Source organism: Symphalangus syndactylus, chromosome 8 (genome assembly GCF_028878055.3).
Source record: "Symphalangus syndactylus isolate Jambi chromosome 8, NHGRI_mSymSyn1-v2.1_pri, whole genome shotgun sequence".
In the NCBI taxonomy this organism is placed as follows: domain Eukaryota; kingdom Metazoa; phylum Chordata; class Mammalia; order Primates; family Hylobatidae; genus Symphalangus; species Symphalangus syndactylus.
This window is the reverse complement of record NC_072430.2, coordinates 76,664,805-76,677,627: the sequence shown is the minus strand read 5'-3', so window position 1 is coordinate 76,677,627 and position 12,823 is coordinate 76,664,805. Positions and strand designations below refer to the sequence as shown.

At 42.4% G+C, this 12,823-nt stretch overlaps 1 long non-coding RNA gene across 1 annotated transcript in view; it reads left to right on the top strand.

The window, feature by feature from the left end:
* The window catches only part of LOC134737344 (uncharacterized), a 31,890-nt gene extending 25,951 nt beyond the window's left edge, over positions 1-5,939 (top strand). Inside the window, exon 3 of the long non-coding RNA XR_010122172.1 lies at positions 5,439-5,939. This is a non-coding gene — a long non-coding RNA (uncharacterized lncRNA). The remainder of the gene's footprint in view (positions 1-5,438) is intronic.
* The last annotated feature ends 6,884 nt before the right edge of the window (positions 5,940-12,823 follow it).

Sequence of the window (12,823 nt, the reverse complement as noted above, 5' to 3'; positions counted from 1 at the left end):
TTCAAATATAAAGAAAAAATTTTGTGGGTAAAGTAAAATGGAAATACAAGGTCAAGGGGAAACAGGAACAATGTAAATTTTCCTAATGTTAGAAGAGAGATTGTTCATATATTTTTAAAGTTAAGATAGAGCATATAAAACTATTCTGGTATTTAGATTATATCGTATATGTTGAAAAGAGTGATGTCATAGGTTTTTGTTAAAAAGTGTCAATATTTATAATTCTATCTTTTGTTACTATTTAAAAGAAAAATTTCAGATGTTAACATAAAAATGTGTGAGAAGGCACATTGTTTTTCAAAACTATTTTAAGGAGTACGCTAGCAATAAAAAAATACTACTCTAATGAAGTGAAATAAATTAGTGGTACCATGGTTTTGTTCCCAGATCTACTGTAAAATCAGGCATTTATTTCCATTTCTTCATCTGTCATCTTTTCTCCAAATATAAAATGGGCATGATAACTTTCCTTGTGGCCAGAGGTGTCTGTGCAGCTCTTGCGAGGAAAAAACTTGTGTAATAGTGATGGCAGCAGTGGCCCATCTGGAGAGGCTGCTGAAAAGACACCAGCTGCAGCCAGGGCTGTGCACTCCATGGAGCCGGGGGAGCCGGGAACATACGGGATCCACACCGGCTTCCCAGTTGAAGGGGCGGAAACTTTGCCCTCCCGGACACAGCTGCAGCCACCCAGCTGCAGGACCTGGGCATCCCTGTGCTTCTGGGGGCCCATGAAGTCCCCCTGTCCGCACAGGCATGGAAGTGCCTGCCCGCATTGCCTGGCCTCTCCCTGCTCCCAGCACCCACTCCAATTTCAGAGCAAAGTTGTGACCAAGCCTAGGTGCTGCCACAACCGGGCTGGGTGTGCACATGCTCAGGGCAGTGCTGACACACCAGCCCCCTGCCTCCTCGGCCCCCTCTAGACTTTGGGCACCAACAAGTATGAGAGAGTGGCCAAGGGGGCACTGTGGGCAGCTCGGCACGAGCCTGCAGGCACCCCTCAGCTCGAACAGCCTGGACACTATGAACAGTGGCAGGAGGCAGACAGGCTCCTGGGCAGAAAGGAGCTAGTGCCCCATAAAACCCCACCTGAAGCCTGGGGACCGGACTGCAAGTTCCACGGACTGGAGTGAAAACTTACGGTACTTTTTCCAAGCCCACACATGGCTACTTATGGACCAGTCACTAGCACATACCTCCCGCTCTCTGCAGCCCATAAAAACCCAGGCTTGGACAGATGACTGGACGACCTCCCTGCAGAGCAGAGCTACCCACCATGAGTCTCCTCTCCGCTGAGAGCTGTACACTCCTCTGTACAACCTACCTGTGGATAGGAGCTACCCAATCCAGGTACTCCAGGTCTCCTCTCCACTGAGGACTGCAGAGACATCAGAAAGACCTGCCTGCAGATAGGAGCTACCCACTCCAGGTCTCCTCTCTGCTGATGGCTACAGAGACATTCGGACAGCCTGCCTGCAGAAAGGAGCTACCCACTTCGGGTCTCCTGAGAGCTGAACTGCTGCTCAGTAAAGCACATCTTCACCTTGCTCACCCTGCAGTTATCTGCATACCTCATTCTTCCTGGATGTGGGACAGGACGTGGGACAAGAACTTAGGACCTGCTGAATGCTGGGACTGAAAGAGCTGTAACACAAACAGGCCTGAAACACACCCTCCACCCCTGCTTGCCACATTGTGGGCAACAAGGAGAGAAGAGCTGAAGCTCTTTGGGAAGCCCAGACCTAGGAGTTCCCCAGGGCTGTGACACCCTCTTTGGGGCTCTACAGTTCCTGGTATCTCCAAGCTTCAGGTGCCACTGCATTCCCTGGTGTCCACAGTGGAAGCCGCTTGCAGTACACCTGGTCCAGCCACAGCCTAGCAGGAAACCAGTGCTCATGCCGGCACCTGGAACTGCCCACACTGCCGCAGCTAGCATGCCTGGCTGTGTGCAGTGGCTGGACCCCGTGCTCGCTCACACACCCCTCACTGCCCTGTGCCTAGCTTGCCCTTGGCAGCCGTGGGATCAGGGCCAGTAGCGAAAGCCAAGTGAAGCCTGCCAGGCCAAGTGAGCAGAACGAGCCCAGCGGCCCAAGCAAAACTCAGGCAAAGGTGCCAGCAGCCACAGAGGTTCCTGGCTGGTGAAGTGACAACCTAAGGATCCCATGACAACAATAATAGTAAAAGCCATATTATATGTTAAATTACTTGTGAACTATTGCAAGTTAGAAATAAAAGTACTCACTTATCTTGTTCTTTTTATATTTGTTAGAATTTATTACAGGGGAAACTGAAAACCAATGGGTTCTAACAAAACAGACAATTCAGAATCTTAGAGGTTTAAGACAATAGTTTCTAACCTAGTCTTTTAAACCTATAACCTTAACAGTCTTAATATGACTCTATACACAAATAAATGTAAATATATGTACATTATATATGTGTAAATATATGTAACTGATATATATGTAACATCTTTCAACAACAACAAAAATATAAGACAGATAAGAACATATTCCTAAATGTTCTATAATCTCTTCCCCTCCTTTTGAGCAAAGGGAACTCTTTTTTTTTTTTTGAGATAGGGTCTCACTCTGTTGCCCTGGCTGGAGTGCAATGGTGCAATTACAGCTCACCGCAGCCTCAACCTTTCGGGCTCAAGTGATCCTCTCACCTCATCCTCCCAAGTAGCTGGGACAAGAGGCCTGCACCACCATGCCTGGCTAATTTTTTAATTTTTATGTAGAGACAGCATTTCACTATGTTGCCCAGACTGGTCTCAAGTTCCTGGACTCAAGGGATTCACCAGCCTCTGCCTCCCAAAGTTCTGGGATTACAGGTGTAAGCCACTGTACCCAGCCATAGAGAGATGTCTTGACAGCCTTCTATAAATTTATAGATGCACAATTTGCCTGCATCCAAATTCCTATTCTCATTACCATGTGATAATTTTGGTTGCTTCCATTAAGGAATGGAAATACATTAGTTTATTCACACATTTAAAAATTATTTATTAAGCATTTCCTGTGGACCTAAACTGCTTGTACTAAACTGCTGGGCAAAAAATTGTTACTTTATTTGGAAATGTAAACTGTGAGGGTGGAAGGTAGGGACAGAGTGGAAGAGGAGATTAATGCACTATCTTGGAACTAAAATAGTTTGGAAGCAGATCTGAAAGTTCTGGAAAGACACTGACATACTATGGCTCTTTCTATTGGTCACAAGAGACATCTTTATGTCGCTATTGATGCTAAACATTTCTAGGAGTAAATTGTCCAGCCAGTGAGGACAATTGCTGGAATGGAACAAGAGAAGAAAATGTGAGGGGAAATTTGGCATAGTCAAAATTCCAATCTAGGCTTAAAGAGGATGCTCTCTAAGCTCTCATTTACAACCTAGGAAAAATTTTAGTTTTGCAGTGAAAGTTGGCATAGCCACCAGTTGAACTAAATAACTTCCAATGTCCTTTCCAATAATAGGCTTGTATCAGGTTACACTCAGAGCACAGAATCACATTAAGAGAATTTAGTTACATGATGTAATTGCTTAGTGGCATGAGAGCCTTCTCCACAATGTGGATATAATGACTCACTCGACTGAGAATTAGAGCATCCTTGCTTTTGCATGGGAATGCTTTGCTTCCTCTAGGGTGGCAGCGAAGAGGTAGAGCTGAAAAGAATAAAAGGTTGAGAACTACCTATCTGTAGCTTGACAGTCTGACAATTTCACTGATCTCTGGCACCTCCAGTAGAGGGCAGGCCGGTATAGAGAAAAGAAGGAAAACATGAATTTCTTAATTTCCTTTACAGCCAGTCCTTGCTTTGCCCAGAAGTACAGGACCATAAAAAGGACCGTGCATGCCTAAACCATGCAAAGCAATCTTCATAACTTTCCTGACCTTTAATAATTGTTGTCAAAACATTAAAACTCTGTCCGTTATACATGTATGGGGAAATTAAAAAATACTAAAACTAGCAAGTTATTTAGTACATTATAATTTAAAATATAAGAAACATTGGAACGAAAGTGTTTTATTTCTTTGTGAAAAATATATTAAGAGTACTTTGAATAATGCTTGCAGTCTTCTTGTTGCAGAACTCACGGTAGGAAACAAGCATCTTTCATATGTCTCGGCTGATTGTCATACTCCTTTCTGAATTTGGATCAGCTTCCAACATGTTACCCTTTGCATTTTGGGTGTGGTGAAGTATCTCTAAGAGTGCCTTTACCGTGAAGTTTTTTCCAGCATCGCTTCCTCTGGCACACCTTCATCCATTTCCTCACAGCCACTTTCCTCACTTACGTCATGAGTTCACCTGCACTAAGTTCCCCTGGCTGCAGATCCAGAATCTCTTCAGTGGTAGCAGGGTCAACATTCCCAGGGTCAGCGATTTCCTCTATAACTTCATTATGTTCACTTCAAATTTCATTTGCAGTATTATCACTTTTTTTTCTTTGTTGCAATTTTGTCTTTGTTGGCAAACTGTCTTTTTCAGTTATCCATTTTTGTAAAATGTCACATGGGTTTATCACTAAGCAATAAGAAGACTATACTACCATTGCTGTCCCTCACTGAATTGAATAACAGATGCACCGTGACCCATCAGGAACAGACTGGAAGAAGTGATGTGATCAGTTGCTGATCATTGATGCGTATATGTTATTTACATAGTGACTTGTGAGCTAAGAGCTAGCAACAAAGTTGGCACTTTATGGAATTCCTCACAGTTAATAAGCCATGGTAATTGAAATTTGAATTGTGCCATTGGGTGACTGCTGTTATTTAACTGAACAGTAGTAACTGAAATTGGTACACAATGTAACCACTCAAGCAATGACTACCTGTATTTTCCACATCCACCCTCACAAAGAATGTATGAAAAGTTTGCTGAAATTAAGCAAGAATTAGCTTCAAGACTGACAGCAAACTTATCTGGGATGAGCCTTGCCTTTCCTTTTCCCTAACAGAACTATTTCTTTTTTCAACAAAACACATTGATGGGTCATTTGGTAGGTGGACTCACTTAGCACTCAGGGATGACTTTAATGAAATATAAGAATCTATATTTCTCTGAATAAGAAAAATCAGATGTTTGAGTTTCTGAAATAGTGAGGGGCTGAGAAACTGAGAGGAGCTGAAATAGCTGAAAGCAAGTTGTGAGGAGAGATGGTCCCACAAGACGAGAGGCTAGGACCCCAGGAGAAAAGATGGCTTCGGGTGGTGGTGGTAGTAGATGTACTGTTTCATCCATCCACTGTTTTTTAAATACCTAAATATCCTTAATTATTTTCCAATTAATTTTTATTTTATGACCATTATACCTGCAAAGGTTTAAAAACATAGTGCTAAATGGCTACAAAAAAAAAAAAAAAAAGAGAGAAACAACAAATCTCTTTATCCGCTGTCTTTTTGTCCCATCTCTGACTGAAGCTATCAATTACAGGTTGAGCATCCCTAATCCGAAAATCCAAAGTGCAAAATGTTCCAAAATCTGAAACTTGCTGAATACCAACATGACGCCACAGATGGAAAGTTCCATACCTGACCTCATGTGATGGGTCCCAGTCAAAACACAGGTGGACAATACTAGCTTATTCAGCATTCCCAAGGGAAAACTGAAATTACCTTCAGCCTATATGTATAAGGTGAATATGAAACATAAATAAATTTTGTGTTTGGACTTGGGTCCCATCCCTAGGATTTTTCATATTATATATATGTACAAATACTTCAAAATCAAAAAAATCTGAAGTCCAAAACACTTCTGATCCCAAGCCTTTCAGATAAGGAATACTCAACCTGTATCAGTTATTTTGGCTGTTTTTCCCAGGATTTATTTCTGTATTTCCCAATGATATATGTATACTGCTATTTCTTAATTTATCTTTTTTGTCATTATTTAGTGAGAAACTATTAAAATAGTTGATGATTTAACTCTCCTAAACCAAGCCACACATGTACTCACACACTTCTCTTGCTACTATCCTCCCCCTACAGTTAAAGCAATTATATTATTATGACAATTTAAATATCAACAAAAAACAAGTTTTTGTTTTCCTTAGAGTTACTAACAACCACAGTTTTAATTTAATTGTCTATCACTAAATCCTGTTGGCAATTTTTCTTTTTTTTTTTTTTTTCACTCTGTCACCCAGGATGGACTGCAGTGGCACAATTATTGCTCACTGCAGCCTCTACCGCCCAGGCTCAGGTGATCCCCCAACCTCAGCCTCCCAAATAGCTGGGACTACAGGTGCACTATGCCCAGCTAATTTTTTGTAGAGACAGGGTTTCCCCATGTTTCCCAGGATGGTCTTGAACTCCTGGACTGAAGCAATCTACTCACCTTGACCTCTGAAAGTGATGAGATATAGGTGTGAGCCACCACGCCTGGCTGGTCATTTTTCTAAATGGTTTTATCCTCCATGTATTCCCCACTCCCTAAGCACTCTGTTTCACTCTTCCACAGTTCTTATATACTGGTTGGAGAATTATCATAGTTAGTATAATGTGGACTTGTAAATTCCATTTTTCTGTCGAAACTTTAGAACTTTAAGCAAACAGATTTCTATTTTCTAACAAATGAAGATTCCTACAACAAATGTGCAGTCCGTAGTTGTAAATCAATGGTTTTCAGAAAATAACTATTAACACACAATTCTCAAGACTTTTGTTTCTGGAAAGATGGAGTAGACATACTTTTCCCTATTCCTCCCGCTATGTATAACCCAAAACCTTGAACATTATATATGAAATGAACATAAGATTCTGAAAGGTGGAGTGAAGAAGACAGACTGGTCAGGGACCTCAGGACCCAGGGAATGACACAGCTGTGAGTTCCCGGGTTTTGCTTTAGTCTCGTATATCCCAGACCTGGAGCTGTCGAAGCTGGCAGCCTGGAAGCACCAAGGAGTCCTGTGCAGACAATAAACGCCCAACAAACCTCTGCTCTCTAGCCAGAGGACTAGGAAAGGGGTACCCTGGCAAATCAGAAAACTTGCAGACGATTTCCACTCTAGCCTAGTCAAACATCCTAGACAAACTGTGGTCCCGCTCCCGCCCATGCCAGCCCAAGTCTGCTGGGGAGCCTAGACTTCCAACCACACCATGCTGTAATGACAAAGTGCCCCAACCTTCCTCCCGCTCCCAGGGTGGAATCTGAGGAGACTAAGCAGGGATCAGGACTTTCATCCCTGACAGGTGATAAGGAAGTCCCCACACCCTGTGGTGGCAGTGGAGACCACATAGGGAACCCAGACTTGGACTCACATCCAGAAAAACAAAGCCTCCCAAACCTTCCCTGCTGGTGGGGTATCAGAGGAGGCCTACCAGACGGTCAAAACTTCTGCCCGTGCCCAGCGGAAACAAGGCCACCTCCCACCCCCATGGTGTCAATGGAGGCCACAAAGGAAGCAGTAACTCCCTCCTAGCTGGTGGTGTCAGTGGAGGCGGAGTGGGGAGCTGGAACTCCCACCTCACCCAGCAGGAACGAGGAGCCCCTCCCCCTGGAGGATGCGGATGAAAGCTGAGAGGGAAGCCTGGAATGTTACCCCCACTGGCCACTAATGGAGTGGCTTCCCTCCCCACCTGCCCTGTCAAAGAGGTACCAAAAGACTGCTAAGACAGAAAGCTCAAATAAGGGCCAGAGGCACAAACAGAATACCCAAAAAGGATGAGAAAAGACAATTGAAGCCCGGCATGGGTGCTCACACCTGTAATCCCAGCACTTTGGGAGGCTGAGACGGGCAGATCACTTGAGCCCAGAAGTTTGAGACCAGCCTGGGCAACATAGTGAGACCCTGTCCCTATAAAAACACAAACACCAATTAGCCAGGCATGGTGGCACATGCCCATGGTCCCAGCTACTCTGCATACTGAAGTGGGAGGATCACCTGAGCCTGGCAAGGTCAAGGCTGCAGTGAGCCGAGATTGTGCCACTGCACTCCGGCCTGGGCAACAGAGCTAGGCCCTGTCTCAAAGAAAAAAAAAATTGACAGACACCAACACCAAGATCAGGATGACAGAGATGTTGGAATTGTCTGACAAAGATTTTAAAGTAATCATCATAAAAACGTTACAATAAGCAATTACAAACACACTAGAAACGAATCACCAATAATTCCTCTGAGTGAAAAAAAAAAAAAAGGCAATCCTAAAAGGTTTTACACTGTAGCCTTATATCAATTCCATTGAAAGGACATCTTGAAATAACAAAATTGTAGAAATGGAGGACAGATTCAGTTGCAAAAGGTTAAGTAGTAAGGAGGGACATGGGTGTGGATATTACCAAGCCACATGAGAGATCTTTGTGGTGATAGAAATGTTCTTTATCTTGACTGTGTCAACCTTAATATCCTGGTTGTGATAACTGACATACTATAGATCTTACCACTGGGGGAAACTGGTTAAAGGGCCAGTGGGGTCTCTCTGTATTATTTCTTACAACTGCATGAGAATCTACAGGCTTCTTCCTTTCAAAGTAAAACATTTATTTGAAAACCTCACAATTCTCAATACTACAAGTAAGTTCTGTGCCCTTTTCTGTAAACAGATTTAGAAACTCAACTTTACAAAGGCAAAGTACAGAATAAGTATATTTAACTTAAACTATAGAGCAACTGTTTTGTAAATATTCTTTATTCTTCCTTTTCAAACAGAGGGTAATGGTTAATCCCATCCTTAACATTTGCAAAGTTACTTGTATAAACAGTTTTTTCATTCAATATTTCTTATTAAGCATGATTAAAACCGACAGTCTGATACAACCATCATTTAAATTGAGTGAAGATTAACTCTAAGTATTAGAGGCTTATGACAATTTTACTCCACATCACGACTGAGTACAAGCCTGAGTCAAACTGAGTAATGGATCTTTCAGAAAGCCTGGATTATGGTAAAGCGAAGCATACAGTGGCAAGACCTGTACTTAGGTGACAGTAATAAGATAGGGCAGAAGAGAGAGAGTTTCACTCAACAATTCCCAGGGTTGGGCAAACACCAGAGATTTGTGCAGACTTAAAATGTCAAGAATTAATGATGCAAAAGGCTGGGCACTCAGAAATTCCTATAGGAATCATTCTGTAAGAAGATCAATCTATAGGAAGAAAGGGAATGTTGGACCTTAAATGTTTTAGCAAAATTTTCAAGGCAAATCCTTGAACTTTGGATACCTTTGTGGGTATTTTTGAAGGATACATCCCTACAATTAGACTTGCATTAAATTTTGTACATATTTTTTGTACATTTTATACAAAATTTAATAGATATGGATAAATCTGCCTCCTCAAAGTGTATCAACCATTAACTCACAACAGTATATGAGATGGTCAGTTTCCTCACTGCCTATTTAAATATTCACATTTTAATCTTTCTTTTCTGATTACTGAGTCCTATAAAATTTTCCACCTTTTTTGCTGGCCTTTGTTTTCTCTGTTTGTTAGAAGCAGATCCTGGCGTTTGTGTTCTTCTTTGAGCTTGCAGAACTGATGTGATTTCCAATTCTTTGTATTCAGTTGATATTGGAACTCCATAACTTTTTACGTCAAGAGTACGGGGAAAAGTTTCTAGAACTTCTTTGTTCAATCCTGGCTACAGTTCTATGTGACCATTTCTTCACTCAGCCTCCCAAAGTGGGAGACAGATGAGGGAGGGCGTCTGTCTACACAGGGTTGTAATTTTATACACATATATGGCTTTTGGTTGTTTCCCCATACCTTATCAGGTGGGTACGTGCTAAAATAAAGCACATAAGGATCTGGGTTTTTGTGAGACTGAGCATGGCATTTTTAAAGACTGTGGTGCTTTGGATGTGGGCTCAAGAGTGTACCCTGGCTCTCACACTCTGTAGAACCTGTAGAAATTGATCCTTCCTTAATACTGCCCTCTTGTGGGCTCTCCTGAAAATACTACTTCCCTTTACAGAGATTGTAAACCTTGGCATTCCCTGTGATTCTCAATGTACCCCTTAAACCGCCCTGTATTTTGAGAAGAAATGAGAAAGTAATCCCTTTCAACCCAACTCAGTCATTCTGACACATGGACCCTAACTGTCACAAAACCCCGACTGAAAACAGCCCCTTTTCATACTGTCAGCTGCCCTTCTTTCACTAGAAGACAGAGTCCCTGGGAGCCCTGTGGGAAGGAGACACCACTTCCCTGTGGGAAGTCTCACCATCGCTGTCGTGCCAGGAGCCCTTGGAGTGTCCCCTTCTCTAAAGCCATGTCAAGCACAGTAAGAATAAACAGAGGGGAAGTGGAACCGTGAGAACATGCTCTTAAACCCTATTTTACAGTATTCCTTTGTTAAATGAAATGAAAGCAATTACAAGAGAAAAAGTAGACCGGGCACGGTGGCTCACATCTGTAATCCCAGCACTTTGGGAGGCCAAGGCGGGCAGATCACTTGAGGTCAGGAGTTCGAGACCAGCCTAGCTAACATGGTGAAACCCTGTCTCTACTAAAAATACAAAAAATTAGCCGGGTGTGGTGGCACGTGCCTGTAATCCCAGGTACTCGAGAGGATGAGGCAGGAGAATCGCTTGAACTTGGGAGGCAGAGGTTGCGGTGAGCCGAGATGGCACAACTGCATGCCAGCCTGGCTAGGCGACACAGTGAGACTCCATCAAAAAAAAAAAAGAAAGAAAAAGAAAAAAGGAAAAAGAAAGAGTGACGAAAACTTACATAAAAACACAAAGTGTGAGGAGTTAGAAGGCAGTAAAAGATCTTTAAATAGCATCCTATCTAAGATGACTTCCTGGGTTCCCTCAGCTAAAATTAATTTCTCCCTCTCCCATATTTTCTTTGATTTTTTATTTTAATTTTAACACCTGCTTATTATTGTCGGGTTGGATCAGAATTACTTATGATAGCAGACTGTGAGTTTCTGAAGGACAGGGACTCAAGGCTTTGAACCTGCCTGGTGTTTTATGGTATTTAATTAAATGAGATAGGAAAATGATATAAAGATGGCTTTGATGGAAACAATCTAGGTATGTTTTCTGTGGCTGCAGTAACAAATTACTAGAAACTGGGTGGCTTAAAACCACAAAAATATATTCTCTCACAGTCCTGGGGGCCAGAGGTCCAAAATCAGTATCACTGGGCTGAAATCAAGGTGTCAACTGGACTGTACTCCTTCAAAGGATTTAGAGGAGAATCTGTTGCTTGACTCTTTCAACTCAACTCCCAGTGGTTGCTGGCTTCCCTTGCCTTGTGGCTGCATCACTCTCACCTTTGCCTTTGTCTTCATATTGCCTTCTCCTCTGCATGCGTGTGCAAAATCTCCCTCTGTTTCTCTCTCATAAGGACGCTTGGGATGGCATTCAGGTCACACCCAAGTAATCCGGCATAGTCTTCCCCATCTCAGTCTCCTTGATTTAATCACACGTGCAAAAAATTTTTTTTTCCTTATAAGGTAACATTTAAAGTTTCCAGGGATAAGGAACTGATATTTTGGGGGGACACACTTTTCATCTCACTACCGTCTACAATGAGATGGAATAAACCATAAGATCGGCATACACAGAAAAGGTATTGCCAAGAGAAAATGGGCAGGGTACCAATGGTTTTGCCCTCAATCATGGTGATCTAGATAATTCCAACCATCCATCCTAGTGAGAGCCCCTAGGAAAGCTGAATACAATTTTTTTAAAAATCTGTTTGCATTCAAATCAGTGAAAGATTATAGGGCCAAAATCCAAAAGAAAGAGGAAACCTAGAGAGATGAGCCCAGCACTTTTGGCTGCTTTTCTCTTGGAAGCACCTGCCAATTTAAAAAAATAAAAAAAAAGGCAGTTACGAGGCAGAGAAGCTGAGCAGAGCTTTTGGTAGATTAATGGGGTAAGCGAGACAACAATTGTAGTTCAGGGTCTAACAATGAAAGGGGCCCTGGCAAATCCCTCTGTCTTTTTTTTTTTTTTTTTAACAGAGTCTCGGTCTGTTGCCCAGGCTGGAGTGCAATGGCACGATCTCGGCTCACTGTAACCTCTGCCTCCCGGTTTCAAGCAATTCTTCTGCCCCAGCCTCCCGAGTAGCTGGGATTACAGGCATCCGCCATCATGCGCTGTTAATTTTTTGTATGTTTGTAGAGACGGGGTTTCACCATCTTGGCCAGGCTGGTCTTGAATTTCTGACCTCAAGTAATCCACCCGCCTCGGCCTCCCAAAGTGCTGGGATTACAGGCATGAGCCACTGCGCCCGGCCATCCCTCTGTCTTTAGGTTGGAACCCAGAAGCAATGCACCCTAGCAACAGAGGTGAATTAAAAGAAGCCAGTCATCTTTGAGTCACTTAAATCAAATTCACTTGTATTACCAGCGCCCCTAACCTAGTCCTTGGCCCTAAGCACATGTAAATCCTTTTTGGAGGAAGATAACATACCCAGTGAAAATATTTTCAAAATTAAGAGAAATAGTAACATTGTCAACAAACCAACACTAAGAATATTGTCACCAGAAGATATATACTAAACACAATACTAAAGGGAATCCTTCAGGCAAAGTGTATTCAGCTAAAACAGACATATGTAAGTACATCTAAATGAACTGTCTTTTAAAATAATAAGCATTTCTAGAGGTAAAAAGGAACATCTCATAATAATAAAGAGCTCAATTCACCAAGAACATAGAACTATTCTAAATGTGCATGTATCTAATGATAGACTCAAAACATGTAAAGCAAAATTAACAGAACTAGAAGTAGAAATAGAACCCTCGTGTTCCAAAAAAATAAAAATAAAACAGGATAAACGAGTTAGCAGCTCTTTTGGACTCACAGACTCTGGAAGGAGAAAACCACAGACTGCTCCAATAAGTAGCCTTACCCATGTACC